The sequence below is a fragment of the Cryptomeria japonica genome, chromosome 6 (assembly GCF_030272615.1).
Source record: "Cryptomeria japonica chromosome 6, Sugi_1.0, whole genome shotgun sequence".
In the NCBI taxonomy this organism is placed as follows: Eukaryota; Viridiplantae; Streptophyta; class Pinopsida; order Cupressales; family Cupressaceae; genus Cryptomeria; species Cryptomeria japonica.
The window spans coordinates 381,413,017-381,435,098 of record NC_081410.1 but is presented as its reverse complement, the minus strand read 5'-3'; positions in this window follow the sequence as shown (position 1 = coordinate 381,435,098).

Here is a 22,082-nt window from a genome sequence, read left to right as displayed (position 1 = left end):
TAGTCTTCTTCCATTTCCTTCACTCGGTAGATAGTCCCATAGCCTGGGCTATGACATCTTCATTAATTTAAAAAGAGATATCACCCATGATGACTCTCCTATCATTCCAGCTATTAACAAACTACATGGAAAGGCTTTCGTTGAACCCTGTCATGGCTTCCATGAATGAAACAATGCCCCCTTCCTTGATATACATCCACACACAGGGGTCATTTCGGATGCTCTCATCAATAATGTCTAGCTCAACCCAGACTAAATCCCCACCATATTTGTTTCTTCCAGAGTGATGTTGATAAGCAGCACTGAACAGATTATGGACTTGCAGAGAGAGAAACCAGCACGAAGAGCAAGAATGGCCAACATAATTTTAGACAAGGTGTGATAAACATGATAATAATTATCATTTGTAGTGCTTCCCAAGGCAAGTACTTGCCAGATCTGATAAGCTTGTGAAAGGACACCTCTTATCTCCTCCGCTAACTTGCATAAAGCTTCATTTTGGAAAATTCTCGAACTCTAGTTTAAGAAATAATTATTGTACTTGCTAGGGCCTATCTTATTAATGATTAAAGGATGAAGTTGCAAACCGTCGACATCACTTGTGCACGTGGCCAAGCACGTCATCGCCAGGTCAAAGCGGTGCAGAGTATGGGGACCACCGTTGGCCACCTTGGCAAAACTCGACCAATTCAAATGTGAATTTCCCGCCTTCATCATCATCCCCCAGATAGACTAGTATATCCACCCATAAAATAAACCATAGCAATTAATTGGTCGGTAAGGTAATTTTGATCTCTCCCTATGAGGGATTTCTATCTGTCAGAGAGCAAGGCCAAGTGTCTCCAGCACCTCATACCCTTCATCTCAAGGCCCGCTGCAGCCAGGGAGTCTGCCACCAAATTTCCCTCTCTATAAATATGTTGAATGTGAAATTCCTCCAGCCAACTAATCATAGACCATATGCCCTTGAGAATGTTGTGAATCATCCTACTAATCCTAGAAACACCTTTGGTCGCCTCAATGATCAGCTTAGAATCTCCTTCAATGACCAATCTTTTAGAGTCAATAGTGAGAGCCAATTTAAGACCCCAGAAGAGCGCTAAGGCTTCAACCATGTTACTCGAGGCTGAACCAAAATTGCCAGCATAGGCCAAAACCAAATTGCCCAAGCTGTCCCTTATAATTCCACCTCCCATCGCAACCCCACTGCGAGTAGCACCATCAAAGTTGAGTTTAAACCATGATGGGGAAGGGGTCGACCATCTAGTGTTGAATCTCTCCAACCTTTTAGAATTATCATATTGGAGGAATTTATCAGGCAAATTCCATTTCCTAACCCAACTGCAATCCATCTCCAAAGGGGCATATTGTGGCTTTTTTCATTTGCAGACCAGAGCATTCTCCCTAAGAATCTTCTCCGTTATGTCGACCACAGTGTCCACATAGTTGTTGGTATCATGGAAGATTCAGTTATTTCTTTCTTTCCAGATGTTCCAGTAGATATGAGGAGGGATGGGTTTCCAAAACTGTCTGATCAGGGGGTGAGATGACGGGCACTCCCAGTTGATGACAAATTGTTACAAGTCTTCTAAGAAGGTCCAGGCGATGTTGAATTTTTGTAGGACTTTGTACCAGACCATGGAGGCGAAGGGACAATGAATAAAGAGATGATTGATACTTTCCTCAGCACGATTACACAACACACACTAATTGGCCATCAGAAAGCCTCTCCTCTTAAGGTTATCAATGGTTAGGATCTTCCCATGGAGAGTCATCCACCAGAAAAAAATTATTTTTGGGATAAGCTGTGAATTCCAAACTTTCCTCCAACTGTAGCAATCATTGATAGGAGTGATGAGAAGATTGTAGGCCAACTTGATACTGAAGGACTCGGAGGAATTCTTTGCCCAAAATAACTTGTCAGCATGGGGGGATAGGGGAATCCTGACCTCCTCAAGAATGAACTGAAGATCCCTCACCAAATGACCCAAATGAGTGTTATCCCTCAGGCCATCAGCAAGCCTCTTCCAGTGATGAAGGGGGGATATGTATTTCACCGTGAGAGGACCAAGCGAATCCTTGAGATTCCACATGAGGCAGTTGAAGCTAGGGGTCTATCTCGAATCCAGTTATCTTCCCAGAATCTAATCTTCTCACCATTGCCCATCTACCCTTTTAGGCCTTCCTTAAGCAGTTTCTGACTTTTGACAATGTTGTTCCATATTTTAGACCCTGAAGGGAGGTCATGAGAGGATAAAAGGGAAGAAAAGGGGGAGTGGTTGAAGTACTTAGCCCGCATAATCTTACACCAGTCAGCACTACCCATCGCAAGATTCCATCCAATTTTAGTCATCAAGGCCTTATTCAGGTCCAAATTTTTTCTAATCCCTAGGCCTCCCATGTACTTGGGTTTGCACACCACCTCCTAGTTGACAAGATTGAGTCTAGATTTTTCCTCCATACTGGTCCACAAAAAGATTCTTTGGATTTTTTCAAGTTTCTCAGCCATAGCAATAGAGATCTTAAATAAAGATAGAAAATAGACAGGGACACCCTAAAGAGAAGCCAACAAAAGTTGAAGTTTGCCAACGCTGCTCAGACTTTTGCTTGTCCAACCAGCAAGTTTCTTCTGTATTCTTTCCAGAATAGAATCCCAGAACAAGGGAGTGACGTCCTTAATCATGAGGGGAAGACCCAGGTAGGAATTGGGGAGATTAGCAGCACAACATCCAAGAATTGGGATTAATTTAATGTTGTATGCATAGGTTGTTTTGCTTGGATGATCATAATATTTGTATTTAGACTATATTGAAACTACATTCTTTTATTTCTTAGCGGGTGTTTCTTGTTTGAAGAACCCATTGTTTAATTCATTCACAATGCTTAGCCCACAATCCATATATTTCTTCTACTAGCCATTCACATGATGATCCTGGCCAATTTATGTGTATTGTAGGCATTTCCCTATATGTTCACCCACCCACCATTCAAATCTCCCACATATAAACATGACAACATACCCAAAGGCTATGGCAACGTTGTTTCATACAAGAACACGAAGGTACTAAGAGCTCCTTCCACTATGCCCAAAAAACTCCAAACAAATAGGTAAACCCTAACTTGACCAAGGCACGATGGCACTCTAGTGTAATACACAGTATGCAGAATGGTTCAACCTTCACTTTATGCTTATCCAAAATTTAGGACAAGACACTATGCAAGGATTTGTAGGTCTAAACAATTTTCATATCACTAATCTGAGAATAATCAAAGTCAAAATCTCATAATGTATATTAGAATGCAATCCTCAACAAGCATTACCAATAGCTTGGCTCTTAATTCCCTATGCATCATGATCTTCACTAGCTTGTTCGATATGTTTCTTGTTGCAGAGATTTTTGCTCCTTATACTTGTGATGGAGAATCATTCACATGAACATGTTAATGAGAAACCAACACTTTATTTACTCTCCTCATATCACAATTACAAAACTAGGTCAACTTTTCATTAGAACAATCAAAGTCTTTGTAACCATAAAATATCCCACTGATCCAAAGATGAATTGAGTACTACCTTACTTGCATTGATGGTCTTTGTAATCGTTGGGACCATGTTTTCCGCTAGAGCCTCCAAACACCTCCAATGATCCAATGAACATGCCAAAGGAGCTTAAAATTTTCATGTGCACAATAAAGAGTTTAAATTTTTTATAAAAGTTTCAATTTATGAAACCACCATTGTGTTGCCCTAAATTACCCTTTTAAAACATTTAAAATGTTTTAAATTTTTGCAAAATAAACTATAAAAAAGTTTTGAAATTTTAATTTCTCTTGTGGTTACTTCAAGGTAAATTTGACTGCGAGCTAATCAGGTGTCTTAGAGCCACAAAAACATGTGAGTGGGTAATGATAATTTAAATAAAATATGGGTTTTGTGCTGGAATTCAAATAGGTAGCCAATTTCATGTACTTGCTTTGTAAATGGGGCCTATTGGCCACATCGCTCAACATAGAAAACTTTTAACTAATTTACTAGATGAGCTCGGATTGTCACAAAATTGAAACAAGAGGCATTTGATGCCAAAATATCAAGTGGGTTGCCTTCAGATTTGTGAGATTTGCAACATTTTTGGGACACATTTTTGGGTCAAGTAGCAATCTAAAAACAATTAAAAACCATATTAGCACTCACTTGGGAACCACGTAACTAAGTGGGCATATTCATCTATGTCACAAAAACACTTCACCAAAAGAATTTTTATGTAGACACGTGATCTAAAAAAACTTAATCGTCAAATATGAGCACTCAAGTAGATTGCACACTTTTTCAAGACCAGATTTAGGTATGTTACATTCAAAATGGCATTAGAAAACTAATCAAACCTAATCATGAGGCCACAAGATTGAATAAGAGCACTAAAATTTGACATGTAAATGTTGTTTCCAAAAAATTATGCATGATTCCTTCTAGCTTGCAAAATTTTAAAGGTCAAAGGTGGGCTTTAGGATTGATTTGACAGAATGCAAACAACAAACCTAGCCAAACCCTGATTGCTTTGTGTAGATACCTAAAATTGTCCTGTCTAATTAAACAAATATTTTTATTTATTTAATTATTTTATCCTAAGGCTTCTATTAATTAAATAAATCTTTATTTATTTAATTAATTCATTTATCCTTTTCTAGCCTTTCTCCTCATTTAAATAAATACTTTTATTTATTTAAATTATCTTTTTCCTAAATTAAATAAATATTTTATTTATTTAATTGATCCCACTTCCTCTATTAATTAAATAAATCTTTATTTATTTAATTAATTCATTAACCTTTTCTACCCATGACACATGTCATTCATCTCTTAATTCCTACACTGCCTACCCCTTTATCATTTAATTATTTCCTCTACCTACCCTTTAATCCTAGCCGACCATTTATCTTTTACGCCTCTTAATCTTATCCCTCCATTTCCTAAAGTGTCTTCTATATAAGAGGATACTCTCCTTCATTATCAACCCTAATTCTCTATTCAACTAATGAGCATTCTAATCAATCTTATGCAATCAACCCTTTTTGCGATCAAGCTATCAACCATATTTCCATTCTTTGTTGAACTCTTGTGCACACATAAAATCTGAGAGCAAATATATCAAGCAAGATCAATAGAGATAGGAAGAATGGAGATTCAAACCCCAGTGGACATGTGATGGTATAATCTTTTTTTATTTTGTTGATTTGCATTGTCTTAGGTAATCTTCATATGTTATGGTGGATCTTTGTTGTTGTTAGGCTAGGGTTTTGTGGTTGAATTCATTTAGTCTTTCAATATTGTTGTTTTCATTATCCACTTTTCACCATACACATTTTGGCACGCCCAGTGGGACTCTTGTCCCTTTTGCATTTAACATCTTTTGTTGCAGATTTTGAGTTTTTGAAGTTGCAGATCCGACATTTTCCAATGATATTCTGACTTTTCGCATTTGCACCCTTTGAAATCACGTTTTTGTTTTTCTGTCGCATCTGCGCATTCCAAAATCGTGTATGTGTTCCCAACAACATTTTTATTTTCCAAATTGCAAGTTTTCATTTCAGTCGTATCTGCGCAGTATTTAGGGGCGTATGTGAGTTTAAATCGCATCTGTGTTCCCAACAAAATTTTTATTTTCCAAATTGCAGGTTTTCATTTAAGTCGTGTCTGTGCAATATTCAGGGGCATCTGTGAGTTTAAATCGCGTCTGCGCATTCCAAAATCATGTCTATGTTCCTGCAAGCATTTTTATTTTCCAGATTGCAAGTTTTCATTTCAGTCGCGTCTGTGCGCTCTTAGGGGCGTCTGTGAGTTTAAATCACGTTTGTGATTGGTATAATAGCGTCTATGTTCTCTGCATTTTTTTCGTGTTATGCATTTTTTAAAAATTTTCAGTTCCTCATTTAGGGTTTCTATTTCGTCGTTTTGTCTTGCATTTAGGGTTTTAGATTTGGTTCATTTAAGCTAATATCTTGTGATCCAACTAACAAAGTGGTACAACTTGTCTTTGGAAGCAAATCGTACGTCAAAGGCCCCTATTTTTCACAAAGTGTTTTGGGATTTTGTTAAAATAAATCTAACTTGTTTTCTTGTAGGTAGGGGCAATCATTTGAAACAACCCAAACTACTAACAAAACTTTCTTGTAGGACCTTGGCAAGGGTTTGATTTTGATTTTTCTTTGTGTGCTTTGTTTTCATAGATTAGCAAACACTTCAATTGGTGCACTAAAATTGAACCAGTGTCTTTTGTGTCTTGAGCAATAGGCTCTTTGTGTTTAATCTTTAGAGGGCCTGTCTACCCGTGTGGTCACTAGGACTACTAGTGAGGAGGGAATGACCCAAGTGGTAGTGAGGAAATGCCCCCCTCTTCCAATCCACTATAAATAATTGTATCCATGGTGAAAGCCATGGGTAACATGTGCTAATTAGTCCATACCGACACTGTCTCCCCATAAACCTGTTTAATCAAATTTATTTGATCAATAGTAGGGCGTAACCCCTACCGACTGGGAGCCTTCTGTAATTATAGAGCTGAAAGTGTTTTAGAAAGCCAAAATCCTTCTAGTTGTTGAGGCAGGAGGTTGGACCTCTAGAACGACCCCCACACATACGGTTCTTAGTAGAGGTACAAAGTTCACCACGGGGAGTTTTCATGGGGACTGGTGCTTGACTGCCCCGAAGAAGTGAGTGCCAAGGGTGGAGCCAGTGGGTTCAATCACCTAAGTATCTACTTTGAATAGCGTAGCCTTGGGGGAAACCCCATGTGCTATCAACAACTATTGTCCTGGCCAACCATATGAATTGTGCTTGTCTTCTTTTAAACATTCAAACATTCAAAACCAAACATCAAAACATTGTGTCTTTTGTCTCTTCAAGTGTATGCAAAACATTTTTACATCAAACAACACACTTTATTTTGAGTCATTTTGAGTCTAAACACCTACAAACATAGAGTCCTCATCAACATTGTGTCCTCTTGTCACAAAAAATGGTAAAAAATTTAGATTTGGTCACAACAACAACTTCACAAATTGGAAAAATTGCACTTAGGCTTTAGAAACGTGTGTTTGACAAAAATACATTTGTGTACTTTAACCGCTTCTGTGTAGGATAGAACAACGTTTGTGTCGTTGTGGCAAACTGTATATTCACAAGATTCTTAGAAACGCACTTGTGTAGTATCTAGTCAAGTCTATGTTTAATAACCGCGTTTGTGAAGGATACAGGCATGTCTGTGTTCAGTATTGGGAAAACTTGTAATCCAGTCAACAAGAGCAATCAGTTTTGGAATTATTGAGCTTCCTAGGTTATTTCTCCAGGTTTTCATCTAGCATTCAACCTAATTTTGGGTCTCACAGAGTTCATCATTGCTTTACACTTTGCATTGCATTCATATTTGTCTAAACTTGAGTCAAAAGGTCACTTGCTTGTCCCGATATTACTTTGTCAACATAATACATACAACAACATTTTGCTAAGTGGTCCCTCATCAAGGTATATCACCTTTGGGTCTCATTTGGTCTTACTTGGAGTCAAGGTCAACTTACCTCATCAAGAGATCTATCATCTCTTTGGAAGTCACACCTACTTTACTACATACATACTTGGTCTTACACTTTGGACATTGCAAGTACACCTCAGATTCATTTACATTCCATCTAACTCTTGGTCTTCCATACTCTTTCCATTTTCATCTAGTCTCATACATCTTGGTCAAGCCCTAGTTCATGGTTAAAACCTGTTCCCAAAAGTCTAGGAGGGAGGCTAAAGAGGATCAAGAGTCCACAAACATGAGTGTCTATGAGTATGACAACGATATCTTTTTCAATTCTGACCATACCACATTACCTGACATGGACATCTATAGAAACATTCAAAATATTGAGAAAATAGATAATACAAACAACAGTGATGCACAAGATGACAATGTCGACAATATTTCAGTACACTCAGCAGAGGTGGAAGATGCAATCATGGATCCTCATTTCAACAAGATGATACAAGAAATCATGAGAATAGATAGACAATATTTCCTATAAGTGATGGCACAAAGTGGAGCTAAGATACCTCACAATTTTGACAAGTCCCAAATAATAGAAAATTGACCTACTCAAGAAAATCAAGTCAACATGGATCAAAGGAGACCTAATAGTGGAGGTAATAGAGGACCACATTTTGTGCCTAAGTCACCATCATCCTTGTTTCAAAAACATGAGATCCCAAATATGCATGGTCAAGCTTATGATACTCAAGAAAGAACATCTCATGAACAATCCTGTCTATACAGACCCTTATGGAAATATTATGCGGATAAATACACCCAGCCGCATACCAATACTAAGGACCAAACTCAAAAGCACTTGGATACCCAGAGGCATGCTCAAAATTTGGACACAAGAAAACCCCGTGTCAAATTTGGGGGCAATACACAAGAGCAAACTCATGATATGCCTTATGACCCTATATCAGGTGGTCCCTACACACATCATCATCATTATATAAGTTTATAGTCCTACCTTTTGGTCTCGTCAAATCCCCAACAAAATTCTAATTTATTCTAAGAATGAGGAAGAGCATTATTGACACATGCAAATAGTTCTTCAATAGCTGCGAGAATATAAACTATATGATAAAATATCCAAGTGTACCTTCTTCCAAAAGGAATTTCAACATCTAAGACACAATTTTTTTGTAGAAGACACAATAATTGACTCAGCTAAGATTAAGGTTGTACTAGAATGATCGACCCCCAATAATTCTTAAGAAGTGTGAAGTTTTATGGGGTTGGCAAGATAATACAAAAAAATAGTGATGAATGTTCTCGGATAACTAGTCTCATCTCTCTAGATGAAAGGGAAAAGGTTAGAATGGATTAAGAAATGTTAGAAGGCCTTCAATTATCTAAAATAAAAAATAACTTCAACACCTATTCTAAAGGTGCCAAATCTAAAGGGTCACTTTGTAGTAGTCACAGATGCCTTAGAGAAGGTTTAGATGGGGTTCTTATGCAAGAGGGGCAATTAATCACCTATGAGTAAAAGAAATTGAAAAATTATGAGTAGAACTATGCTCCCCATAATCTTGAACTGGAAATGGTAGTGCATACTCTCCACATGTGGCATCACTACCTTTTGGGCAAACCCTTTGAGCTTAGAATGAACTACCAAGGTCTGAAATACATGTTCTCTCAACCAAATCTAAATTCCCATAAGAGAAGATGGTTGGAATTAATTTTTGACTATGATTTTATAATTAGTTACATTAAGGGAAAGGAAAACTAGGTATCAAATGCCCTAAGTCGAAGAAGACATGTATTTTCCATGGTTTCCATACACACTAGTTTCAAAACTTAAGTCCTACATCAGTAGGAAGGATATGCATATTATAAGAAGGTTAGGGAAGCCCTTTAGACTAACCCATAGGATCTAAGATATGATGGATTCAAGTTTGAGATAGGTGGTATTTTGAGATATAGAGGTCGTATGTATGTGTTGAATTCAATGAATATGAGGAAGTTAGTTTAGAAAGAGGTGCATTTAACACGATATTCAAGACATCTAGGGGATAAAAAATTGTTAGCAGGTGTCAAGCCCCTTTTTTGAAGGAAATGAATGAAGAAATATGTCACAAGAATTGTGGCAAATTGAAATGAATACTAGAGGGTGAAGGTAGAACACCAACACCTAGTAGGACTTCTACAACACCATGTCATTCTAAATTATAAAGGACATATTATTAGCATGAATTTTGTTCAAGAATTGCCTACATGTAGAAATAGGAACAACATAGTTTTGGTTAAGGTATATAGGCTTAACAAAGTCATACTTCATACCCAAAAACCTGATGGATGAACCACCTTCATTGCCTGAAAATTTGTGCAAGAGGTATTCCAATTGCATGGAGTTCTAGAAAGATCATTTTAGGCAAAGATACTAGGATGATATAAAGGTTTTGGAAAAACTTGTCTGCAAATTAATTTTTAAATCTCTATAAATTTTCAAATCTCCAATCTATTTGATCATTGTACCCAGAACATCAATTCAACATACCACCTAGAGAGGGATGACCAAATAGAAAGAGTAAATCAGTATATAGAAGATCTACTGAGAATGTATTGCATGGACCGACAATACAAATAGGATGATTACCTACCATTGGTGGAATTCACATGTAACTGTGGCGTAGAAATTAGGATTCATCACAAGATAAGTAGATCAATCAAAACACTAAACAATCAAAGCAATATCATGAGAACATTCATTGAAATGAACCTAACTCTAAAGCACATTCAATGGAGGTATGAAAACGAAGCATTCAAAAGAAAACATTATGCAAACCAGATGTAAGATTGAATACTCCTTCCATGCGGCTCCATTGTTGTTCTTTCCTCTTCAATGGGTTTGTGGATCTCACCTACAAGTGCTCACACAATTGAAAGCAAAAAGCTCAAGAGTACTAGAACGAAAATTCGGTAGTTTGATAGCAATTCGGATTTCAAGAAGTAATTCGAAGCGATTCAAGGGATTCCAAGGGGATTGATTGAAGAAAATTATCCAATTTATAGAAGAATTGGATAAGTGACAAGATTGGCATGATGCAATTCAAATAGAAATTGCAAATCAATATGACAAATTATGCATTTCCATGCACAATTTGATTGATTGATTATGACACATTTCATGTCAAAATTGATTGATTAATCAATTATGACAATTTCATGACAAATTGAAATGCCACTCCCATAGAATTAGGAGATGAATTAGGAGGGAAAAGGAATTAGAAATTTGAAAAATTAGGAAATTGAAATTGATGACAAATTAGGAATTAGAAATTTAGGATTTAGTGAATTAATTAATAATTTTTCATTTATTAATCAATTCACAAAGAGGAATGATTAGCCAATTAAATAAAGATTTAATTGTAATAAGAAGACCTAGGATAAATAAATAAATTATTTAATCCTAGAGGAAGAAATGACACATTAGGTTAAATGACTAAATCATAAAACCCTAGAAGACGAATTAGAAATGCGAAAATGACAATTAGGTCTTGATTGAGGATAATTAATGTCATGATTTGATTTTGATAAATGACCAATGCGACAAAATGATTTGATTGATAAATGCGCCAATTGACAAGGAACAATGACAAATTGATCCAAATTGACATAATTGAGATAGATAACGATCGATGACAAATCGGTCGCAAAATGACAAAATCGACAAGAGGACAAGGATCAACAACAAAATGGATTGCAAGATGACAAGATTGAAAATGACCACGATCGATGACAAATCGATCACATGATGACAAGATCGAACATGACAACGATCGATGACAAATCGATCGTAAAACGACAAGATTGATAAACCGATCGCCAGATGACAAGATTGAAAAGAGGACAAAACCCTAATTAGGATTGACGATGTCCAAAATGATGACAAATAAGCATGCTCATTGATGCAATAAGATAAGTTCGATCAAAATCATGATTGGATAATGTTGTCGACAAGACCAAATTCGAGGACGAGATGAATGAAGAATGTAGAAGAATGACTCGATGTTCGCAAATGATAAAGACCAAGTGTGAATCATAGGAGAAATGTTAATGCGACGCAAAAACCTAAAATGAGGCAATGCACAAATGTTAAAGTATGACCTCGCAAGCGTTGACCATTTTTGGGTGTCTATAGTAACAATTCTCACCAATTAGCCACTAATATGACACTATTTAAGACATTATATGGAAGAAGGTATCAAACTCCTATCAAATGGTATAAGCTAGAAGATAGGATTAGCCTCGATCCAGAGATGCTCATAGAAATATAAGAATAGGTTAAGTTGGTCAGACAGAGGTTAGCAAAATCTAATGATTGACAAAAGAGTTATGTGGATGCAAAGCACACTCTAAGACAATTTATGGTAGGAGAGAAAGTGCTCTTAAGGGTAAAACCTTAGAAAATCTCTATCAAGTTTGGGAAGTCCTCCAAACTAGCACCAAGATACATGGGGCATTTTTAAGTCCTAGAAGTTATCAACCTAGTGGCATACAAAAAATTTATACCTTTAGCTCTTGCCCAATTACATAATGTGTTTCATCTTTCCTATTTGAAAAAGTATGTAAAAAGTTTTGATCATATGTTTGGCTACAATCTTTGAGGGTGTAAGACCCAAGCGTAGTCATGATTGAGCCTCTCAAAGTGCTCGAGATACACAAGATCCATTTGCATAACCATGAGGTTAAATAGTGCAAATTCCACTACAAAAGACAATTTAACTTGGGAAGATTATGATGAGATCTGTCAAAAGTTTCCCTGTCTTTTTAATGTTTTCAATAGTTAAAGAACTATATGAGATGTTATGTTTAAACTTGACTCTTTGATATTTTATGTTGATACTCAATCATAGAGGATGTGTTTCCGCGTGAGATCCTCAACCCTCCTCGATAGCCTAACCTCTCCAATGGTGCTCTCACTAATAGTTTGAACTTTTGGTGTAGTGGCACCTAGTTTGTGTTAACAAAATTGGTGATTCTGTTGGGGAGGACTCGACTCCCACCAACCATAACTTACTCACCTCGTGGTCAATTGTGTCTAGTATGGACCTCTCGGCTCGAGGGGCTAAATTATTGTTGCGTGGGACCCTCAACCTTCCTCGACACCCTAACCTCTCTAGTGGTGCTCTCACTAATAGTTTGAACTTTTCATATAATGGAAGCTAATATGTGTTAACAATTATATGTTGGACTCTTTAGATGAAGCTTAAATAGTAGTTATCTTTCATGTCATATTTATATACCTTTCATAACTTGTTGGTAGTTTTCACATTATTTTACCTTTCAAAGAAGGGTTCAAGGTTATAGTTCTTGCAAGCTTAATAGTTTTCTTGAGGTTTTAAGAATTACCAAACATACTTAGAGTTGGCACTATATTTCAGTGATAACTTTAAGAAACCCCCTTAAAAAAAGATACAAAATATTGGCGAATATTTTATTTTTTAAAGAAAGATATTAATTTTATTGTTGGATTTTTTACAAGAATTATTTTTGGTAGAAAATATTGACAAATCTTGGAAAATAATAAGAGTATACATTAATTAGTATTGCAACTCCTTTCATTTAAAAAAATAAATTATTATAGAAAAGTAGAGGCCTAGAAGTGGAAATCATTTATGAGTGTAAGGGGTAGACTCTACTTTATTTAATAATAACATTAATTTAAAATAATCTAATAGCCTTCTTTATATTTTGTGACATAAAATGTACCAACAATTTGTAATACTCATGGGGCTCAAAATTGCTTTTAGACCATTGATTTTCATTGAGGTCAACAATTGAAAAGCAATTTCAACCCCCATGAACATTACAACTTGTAAGTACAATTTACATCATGGAACACAATGATGGTCATTATATTATTTTTTAAATAAATGTTGACAATTGAAGATTGTTCTTTTTTTTTTAATCGGTAATCGCTTTTGACTGGAGCTACAAACTAGTGAGGGTCACATTTGGGGACCCCCTCCCCGTGGTTACATTTTTGTTGAGGTATTAACACCTCCATAATTTATTTCTTTTTTGCACCTATTCTGCCACCTACTTTATGGATGATTGAGTGCCTCCTTATCACTCCATAACTCCTTATCCCTCCATGGCTCCTTATCACTCCACTTCTCGTATCGTCATAGCTCCTTATCACTCCATAACTAGGAAATCATCTACTATCTTGCATCACATAGTGTCCATCATCGAGGCCTTAACACCTCATACTTTAACCATCACCATTGACCACCGCAAAATATTTGATAGATAAGGAACATGTATAGTCACCATTGTAGGGGAACAAATGAACCCTTACATCGTGGCATGTGGGGACAAGAGGGCATTGAAACCGTTGGGCATCAACATCTCTGAAATGACCTTCACAAGACTCAAACTCATGATATCATATCACCACGACCTTTCAGCTTACTGCTCCATTGCGGGGTGAACCCAATTGAAGATTGTTGACATAACCCTAAAGTAACTAATAATTATGACATATTATTGGTGAAATATTTTAAATTTTTTACAATAAATTATAAAATTTTGACAAATCTGATCCAATCATGTATCAAATATTGTGGTGAATGTGATCCAATCATGTATTGAATATTGTGAAAAATATTTGAATTCAAAAATATATTAAAATAAATTCTCTAACAATTTAAACAAGACTAAAATAAAATTTTGTAAAAAAATGGCGATTTAGGTCACCTTAAAACTTGAACTATTATCCAAATTTTGATTCCCAAATTTCTAAAAATAGTCAATTGGTGAGTATTAGCCACTAAAACAATCACTACTATACTCTTTTCCTTCCATATTCTTAAGAGAAGGAGGAAGCTTCTTAGTTTGAATTCATTTCATAAAGAAAACCATTTCATTCTAAGTCTAGAAATAAAAACAGACTGGAATATCTTTCATTGCCATTGAAATAATTTTGAGTGTAATACCCTTCAAATACTACTCAGAACTAGAGCATATTATTCTAACCATTTTACAAAAGAAGAACTTGAAAAGAGTGAGATAATTTTCACATGCTTGTGTATTATAGCAAAGGTTATGTATTTAGAAGTTAGTAGCACTAATCCACTCAAGCTTCTAATCTTTGTTCTTGCAACTATTACAAGCGGTATTCACTAAAACAAAAGAAAATTTGTACCTTGTCCAGAACAAAGTATTTGTTTCTTATATCACTAGATCTCAAATCTTATTTTATTTTTCTCTATCAAGATTCAATTAAGAATAGGCTCAATGAAGCCACTCACTTATCAGCTCCCAATGATACTCTCCCTCTCCTTTTGGAGGTTAGTGAAGTAACTTGCATCCACTTAGATACACAAATGTAGTTAGACCAATCATAAACCATCTTAGGCATGACATATATCAAAACTTCAGGTACACTTCTAATCATTTGAGTCATATGTACATTCATTATAACGCAAACTCAATTAAACATTAACTAATAAATCTACGCAACCACACATCCATTCATCTCAACATTATTGTGCAAGAAAAGAAAATTGAAATTGTTCATGTGAGAGGGATGTGACAATAAATATTTGAATCGCCTAAATTAAATGCAATTTCATTTATTTATTTTTATTTTCATTTTTACTTTCTAGATTAAATTAAAGGCATTGAAGCTCATTTTTTGGTTATGGATCATTGTAGTAGTCAAAATTTCACTCAATATCTTTGTCATGATTTCTTCACCCAAATAGACGAAAAAACTATTAATATGAATTCAACGAGAGGTTAAAATTAATGTAAACTACACCTTAATTCATACAAACCTTCTCAACCTTGAATACAATATTATGATTAGTGACTAACTCTAAGAAATCAACTAATTTTAGAAGTAAATAAGGAATGAATATCTATAAAAAAATTAGGTGGCTATTGTACTTAATTTTAAAAATTAAAACTAATTCATTTTTTTTTAATGAAAAGACATAAGGTCGGCTAGATTGGATGAGGGATACTTATATAAGGGTGAGCTTAGAAAAAATAAGAAACTACTAAAATTCTCTAAAACAATGATAACAGAAAAATTAAAACCAATAAAATAACTAAATACAAATGTAGAAACACGACGAGGCATACTGAAAACTGCTTTCACTTAGAATAAAAATAAAATACAAACATGCAATAAAAATTCCCTAAATTATTTGCTTGTGTAAGTACAAATATTTAAGATACTGGATAATGAATCTAGAGATTCAAAAAACATATATAATTACCTTGCTCAAATAATCCTATTAAATCATTAAGAAAGGGCTTGTATTCAAGCTTCGTTGTCTCCTTCCTCAAAGTATGCATCTTGACAAAATGATATTACCAAACCCATACTTATTTTGGATAATATCATTGTAGTGTGGGTAGGTATGGAATGGTTTTGATTTGGTCCTTATTTTGTTCAATATTTCTCTATATTATGGTGTATGCCTTAGCTTGTCGCACCATTAATGGTCATAAATCTATTAGTTTTGGCCTCTTTAGGTTAATCCACTAAGGATTCCATTTAGATCTATCTCTACACATGTTAACTACTAAAGGTTTTGGTTACCTTTTCACCCATTCAGTCGCTCAAGGTCTAGTTAAAGGTACTTCTACCTAACTCTTTAGCTCAACTTTTTAATGGCTATTTTGATGATGATTCTTTTCTAAGTCTCCTAGAGGATGAAAATGACATTAATCATTTTCTTCAATTTTTTAATTTTTTTTTGTAAAGTCTCAAGCTAATATATTCAATGGTAAAAGACTCAATATTACAAATGATCATTTTTACCCAAGCTTCACTGTCTTAATTCATATGGTTGGAAATAGATTGAGCATTGAAAAAAAATAAAATTGGAGAAATGTTTTTTCTTCTCGAGCTTCTCCTGCAGCTTTGTGGTAAATTGAGCTTACTTGAATCAAGAATGAATTGGATTATTAAACCTTTATCTCTGGTTGAGAATTTTCATATTTTCTCAAATATTCAAGTGTTGTCACTCATATCTACTATTCTTCCTATTGGGTACTCTTTGAATCCTCTTATTTAAAATTATAAAATCTTCTTTGGGATTTCCTTTATTCTTCCTTAGAGAGTGAGCATGGTTTTTTGTCAAGTAGATTGGGAGTATTATTATCTTCTTTAGTATTCAAGTGGAATATGATTAATCTCCACTTAGAACTAGAGTTTAACTTTTTGCGCCGATTGGATAATTCATGCCTTACGAGGGTTACAGAGCTTGAAATTTTTTGGTGTGATATTGTATTTCTTTTGGCAATCCTATTGTGCAACTAGCTTGGAAGGGGATTAGTCTCCATACCCTTATTATTATGAATATTTGGTTAAATTTCAAGGGACTTCTGTGATAAAAAGTATATGGGTGCCTAGAAATCTATGAATCCTTGGCTTATTTAGAATGATGCAAATTTTCATAATGTCCTTTCCATCAATCAACACAATTTTTAGTGTTCTCTTATCTTGTAGTTTCAAATTTTACCTCTTGTTTAGACTATATGGGTCCATTCTTTATAGTTTTTCAAATATGATTAAAGCCCTCATTGATCTATTTTATAAGATTACTAGGAATCTTTTAGATATCCTATAATGAATCCAATACTAAAATTTATCTTTCCAATCAACATAGTGAAGCTTTTGATGCATTTATCTTAGACAACCCACTTTAAATGATTCATAAGAGTTAGATATTGTAAACCTTGGTGGAAGGATTGGAAGTGGTATTTATATACCGTATTTAAGAATTATGAGCCTCATAAATACTACTCATGGCTTTCTCCCCATTTACCTATGGTGTCTACTTTGAACCAATGATGAAATTTACAATCTTTATTTTCAATTTAGTAGTGCAAGTTTTAGACTGTTGGTATATTTTTCTTGAGCCAAAGTTGGCTCACTTTTTCTGGTGTATCCTCTTTCAAGGCCTCCCATTAATTCTAGATTAACCCATTTGGGCATTTCATATCCTTGATGTATTTTTTATGGGCATCAAGAAACTCTCGAACACCTTTTATAGATATTTCTAGAGCTTGAGATGTTTGGACTTGGAAAATTTTAGGCTTTAAACTTTCTATTGGCATATGATGTCATTATGGGAATGGCCTTGCATTCCCTTCAAGTATACTCAAATTTGGTATAATTTTAGGGTGTAGGTTATTTTTAGCATCTACAAAGATAAAAATTCTACTCTTTTTTCATCCTATTGATCTCTATTGTTTGATTTACTCTGACATTGTATTGTAGATTCAAGTGTAATATTTAATAAAGTTGTACTTTAAGTTTCCTTCTTATAGGTTTTAATGTATCATCAAGGAAATACCCCTTGGGTAGTTATCAGGGTGCCTTTGAATCCTAGTTATTCTCAAGGCTATTATAATCCTTGAGGGTGTCATTTAGAGAATAACCATTCTTCTCATGGAAATTAAGAGGCTCATTCTCTAGCTTCCACTCCTCTTGTTAGAAGAGATCATTCTCAATGAGGCCAGACATGTTTGCTTCTCACCACTCTACCTCACATCTACTTCATATTCATTAAAATATAGGCTGGCCTTGATCTAATAAGTTCCCTTGGATGGTACTTGTTATTTGTCCTTCTCATGTGACTATTGAAGAAACTTAAGAGGATAAATACAAATGATGGATATGACCTACCCATCATTGCTTTGAACATCGCTTTAATGTATGGGACAAAATGGATGATTGGAACCCTCCTCCTCTATCTTCCTTAGCTCCCACTTCTTAGAAGTTATTTGCTATTTTTATGTTTTAGGTTGTAGTCTCACATGGACTCCAGAGGTGTGAATTTTTCCACCCACCTTATTATTTATGAATATGTGCAATATTATTTTTTAAATGGTAATATAGACAAACTATTGATAAAAAAAATAGTAGGATCTCCATGGTTAATGTCATAAACCTACTAGGTCTATCCTTCAATTTTATAATTAAAACATTAGGCAAATTAGGTTCATACTCTATAATATTATCATGTAAAACAATTTTTTGGGTAATTCATCATTATCATGTTCAATCAACAAGAAATTTGTATCAATCAAATACTTGTAGTCAAAATAATAATAAGGTTTTTATTTTTCATGTTTATCGTTGAGATGATTGTTCTCATGAATTAATTTAATTTTCTCAAGTTAAAACATTACTTATGTGATTATTCATCAAACAGGTCAAGCTAAAGGAAGCCTTACTCATTAATTCCTAGAGGGACAACTTATTTTTGGCATTGCTTAAATTGAAGCCATAATTATGAGCACCATTATGATTTATCTTCTAACGTTCACCAATTATTTAATTAGGCAACACAATCAAGGTTTCATCACAATTACCATAAAAACATACACACGAGTAGTTTGGAGATATCCCATATTATGATGGGATTTGCTACTAGTGTATGATTTTTGTTGTAGATCATGTAATCATTAATGACCCATCTGTCATCTCCAACATCAATACACTCTTTAGGTACATGAACATTACACATAATAACTAGTCAACAATATACATGGGAAAAATCTAAACCAAATCTAGATATTTTTTATTTGAAATATTATTTTCATTATTTTTAGTTAAAGTAACAGAGTATTCATGTAAATTCATTTATTGGCATTTATTATAGTGTGATTTAGAAAAACGCAATACGTAAATTGACAAACATTAATATATAATTTTCAAGCTTCTCAGTCATTTAGAATGAAAATAGATTCATCAATAAAGTTCACAATAAGAGGATGATTATCTATGAGAGGTGTGTTTGCAAGTTGATCTACCATGAACTATCCTTTGATTGTTTTCCTATCTACATATTCCATATAAAATTCACTAAACACATGACCCATTTTTTCAAACAAATTGTGAGATGTGTTTTTGAAAGAATATACGTGATTGGGTCAATTTTAGAGACAAGCTTGATCTTATAGCTCAACATGTAGTGTCATAGTTTTGGAAAGTTGAAAATTACAAGTAGACATGCATGTCACATGGGTGTATAATTAAGCTCATAACCTATTAAGGTATTGATAATGTAATAAATAGTTGTTTCATGATTCTATAAATCATATTATGCTAGGAGTTCCCCTAGCGCCTGATATTGTAGAGATATAAAGTACTAATGGTTTTCCTAGGATTGGTGGCATGAAAACCAATGATGATGCAAGATACTCCTTGATTTTACTGATTACTTTTCGACAATATTAATCCTAGTAAAAGATCCATTTTTCTTCAGGAGGTGAGAAAATGATTGACATTATTTTCTTTTTTATTTAATAAACCTTCAAATAGCTTGAAATTTTCCCTAAAGATTTCATAATTTATTGAGAGTGTGTGGAGGTGACATACCTAAGATAGTGGCGACTTTGGCATATCAACTTCTATGCCTCACTAAGAGATAATACAACTTATAAGTTTCCCAAATGTTTTATCAAAGACATGTTTCTGAAGGTTGAGGTGTACCTTATGTTCCCTCAAATTTTCAAATATATGATAAAAAACTTGTGGGTGACGTTATCTTGTTTACTTATCCAATACATTATCTACATAATATTTCATATGTCATGCAACACATCATGAAAGATGATTGTCGTTGTGCTTTGATAAGTAGCTTTTGTATTTTTAAAATCAAATGGCATGAGTTGTTAATAAAAGGTGCCCCAAGGATTAGTAAAGGATATTTTGTATTTATCGTAAAAGGTGTTATACCTCAAAAATCCATCCATAAGAGATGGCATCTCAGGTTATGCAATAATATGAATGTTCGTGTTTATGTTTGGAAGCGGAAAATCACCTTTGGGACAAGCTTTGTCGAGATATTTGAATTTTGTGTAAAATTTGTTTCCTTTTAGTTTTACTAACATGGATGATGTTGGATATCCATTATGTATATTGGTCTACTAATTATAGCCTCCAATAAATTCTTAAGCTCTTCTTTAACTAACAATGCAACTTGTGGATGCATCTTATGAAGTTTCATTTCACTAGTTTGAAATTTGGATACACCATTAAATGGTGTACAACAAGCAAATGATCTACAATTGACATGTCTACATAGGACCAACCAAAATTATCTATATCTTTTTCAAAGATAGTTAAGGTGGTTTCTCATTCTTTTATCAATATACTTACTACAAGATAATTAAGTCACCATTGTCCCTTTTCTAAAATCCACTCTAAGGGAGTCTATGATAGAGATTATGGGAAATTCGAAAGGAATTAATTAATAATGGAGTGTTTGGAGATCTACTCCAAATGTTACAAAAGGAAGTAATTTGATGAATGATTGGACTTTAATTAGCCTAGCCCCAAAGATATTTAGAGGAAAATTTATGGAAAAAGATAAGACAAAACTCTTAAAAGAAGAAAAACTTATACACCCACGACAAGAGGATGATATTACAAGGTATCATGTTGAATATAATACCTTGGATCCTACTGTTTGTCATGACATATATTTTGTTGAGTATTGTTGGTGTAAATAATTATTCATCTTGGATATTATTACACCTTACTTAAGTTTACTTAGGAAATACATTTCATAGTAGTTTGGGTATGAGACACTTGGGTGTTTGTGCCACATCGGGATAATGTGTGTAGGATAATTTCCACCTTTTGTGGACTTATCTTGTTGTTACATTCCACATTCAGTGGGTGATCCACCTCATGTGGAATATTATATTGTTTCTCCTACCTACCCACACCTATTTCCTACCTACCCTTGTTTCTTATTGAGCCACATGTCATGTTTGTGTGCTCACATATCCATATAGCCTTGCCTATATAAGAAGGCTTATATTCATTGTATGTAACGCTTGATGATCCAGTTGATCGGTATTTTTATCTTGATAGAATACAATTTATTTCTATCATCTATTTTGTCTCTCTTATACTTTTCATTGAGCTCTTGATCTTGGAAAAATCTCACATGGTATCAGAGCCAGGTCCAGGCTAGGAGCCCCAAGCACACGAGAGGTATGGCTTAAGGGGGGGTGTTGGTGTTGGAAATAAGCCACATCCGAACCGACGATGGACTGGTCCAAGAGGGGCCAATAGCTCAGTGGTAGAGCACTCCAACAACGTATGGAAGGTCCTAGGTTCAAGTCCTAGCTGGTCAAGATCTGCAATTTCTGAAACATTCGTCAATCAAAATTAGAAAATTCTTCCACCACTGCGAAGAGCATGAAATTCTTGCCCATTTAAAAAAAAACTGCACTGAAAAATGATGTCATATGCCCAAGATATCACTATTTGAAGTTTGCCTATCAAACTGAAAAATACAAATGGAGAGGGGCTAAAAATACTCTTTCAAATGATGACGTGAGCATCATATAAGTAGAGAATATTCCTTTCATCATGAATATTTTTCCTACATCTTCCTTTCATGATTGGGGAGACTTCATGGATACACCTTTGGTTTTGTTTCTTCCTAAGGGGAGGAACGTGGTTCGACATTCGTGGAGCAGTTTCTTCATTCATCGAACTTCTATCATTGGTGCAGATTC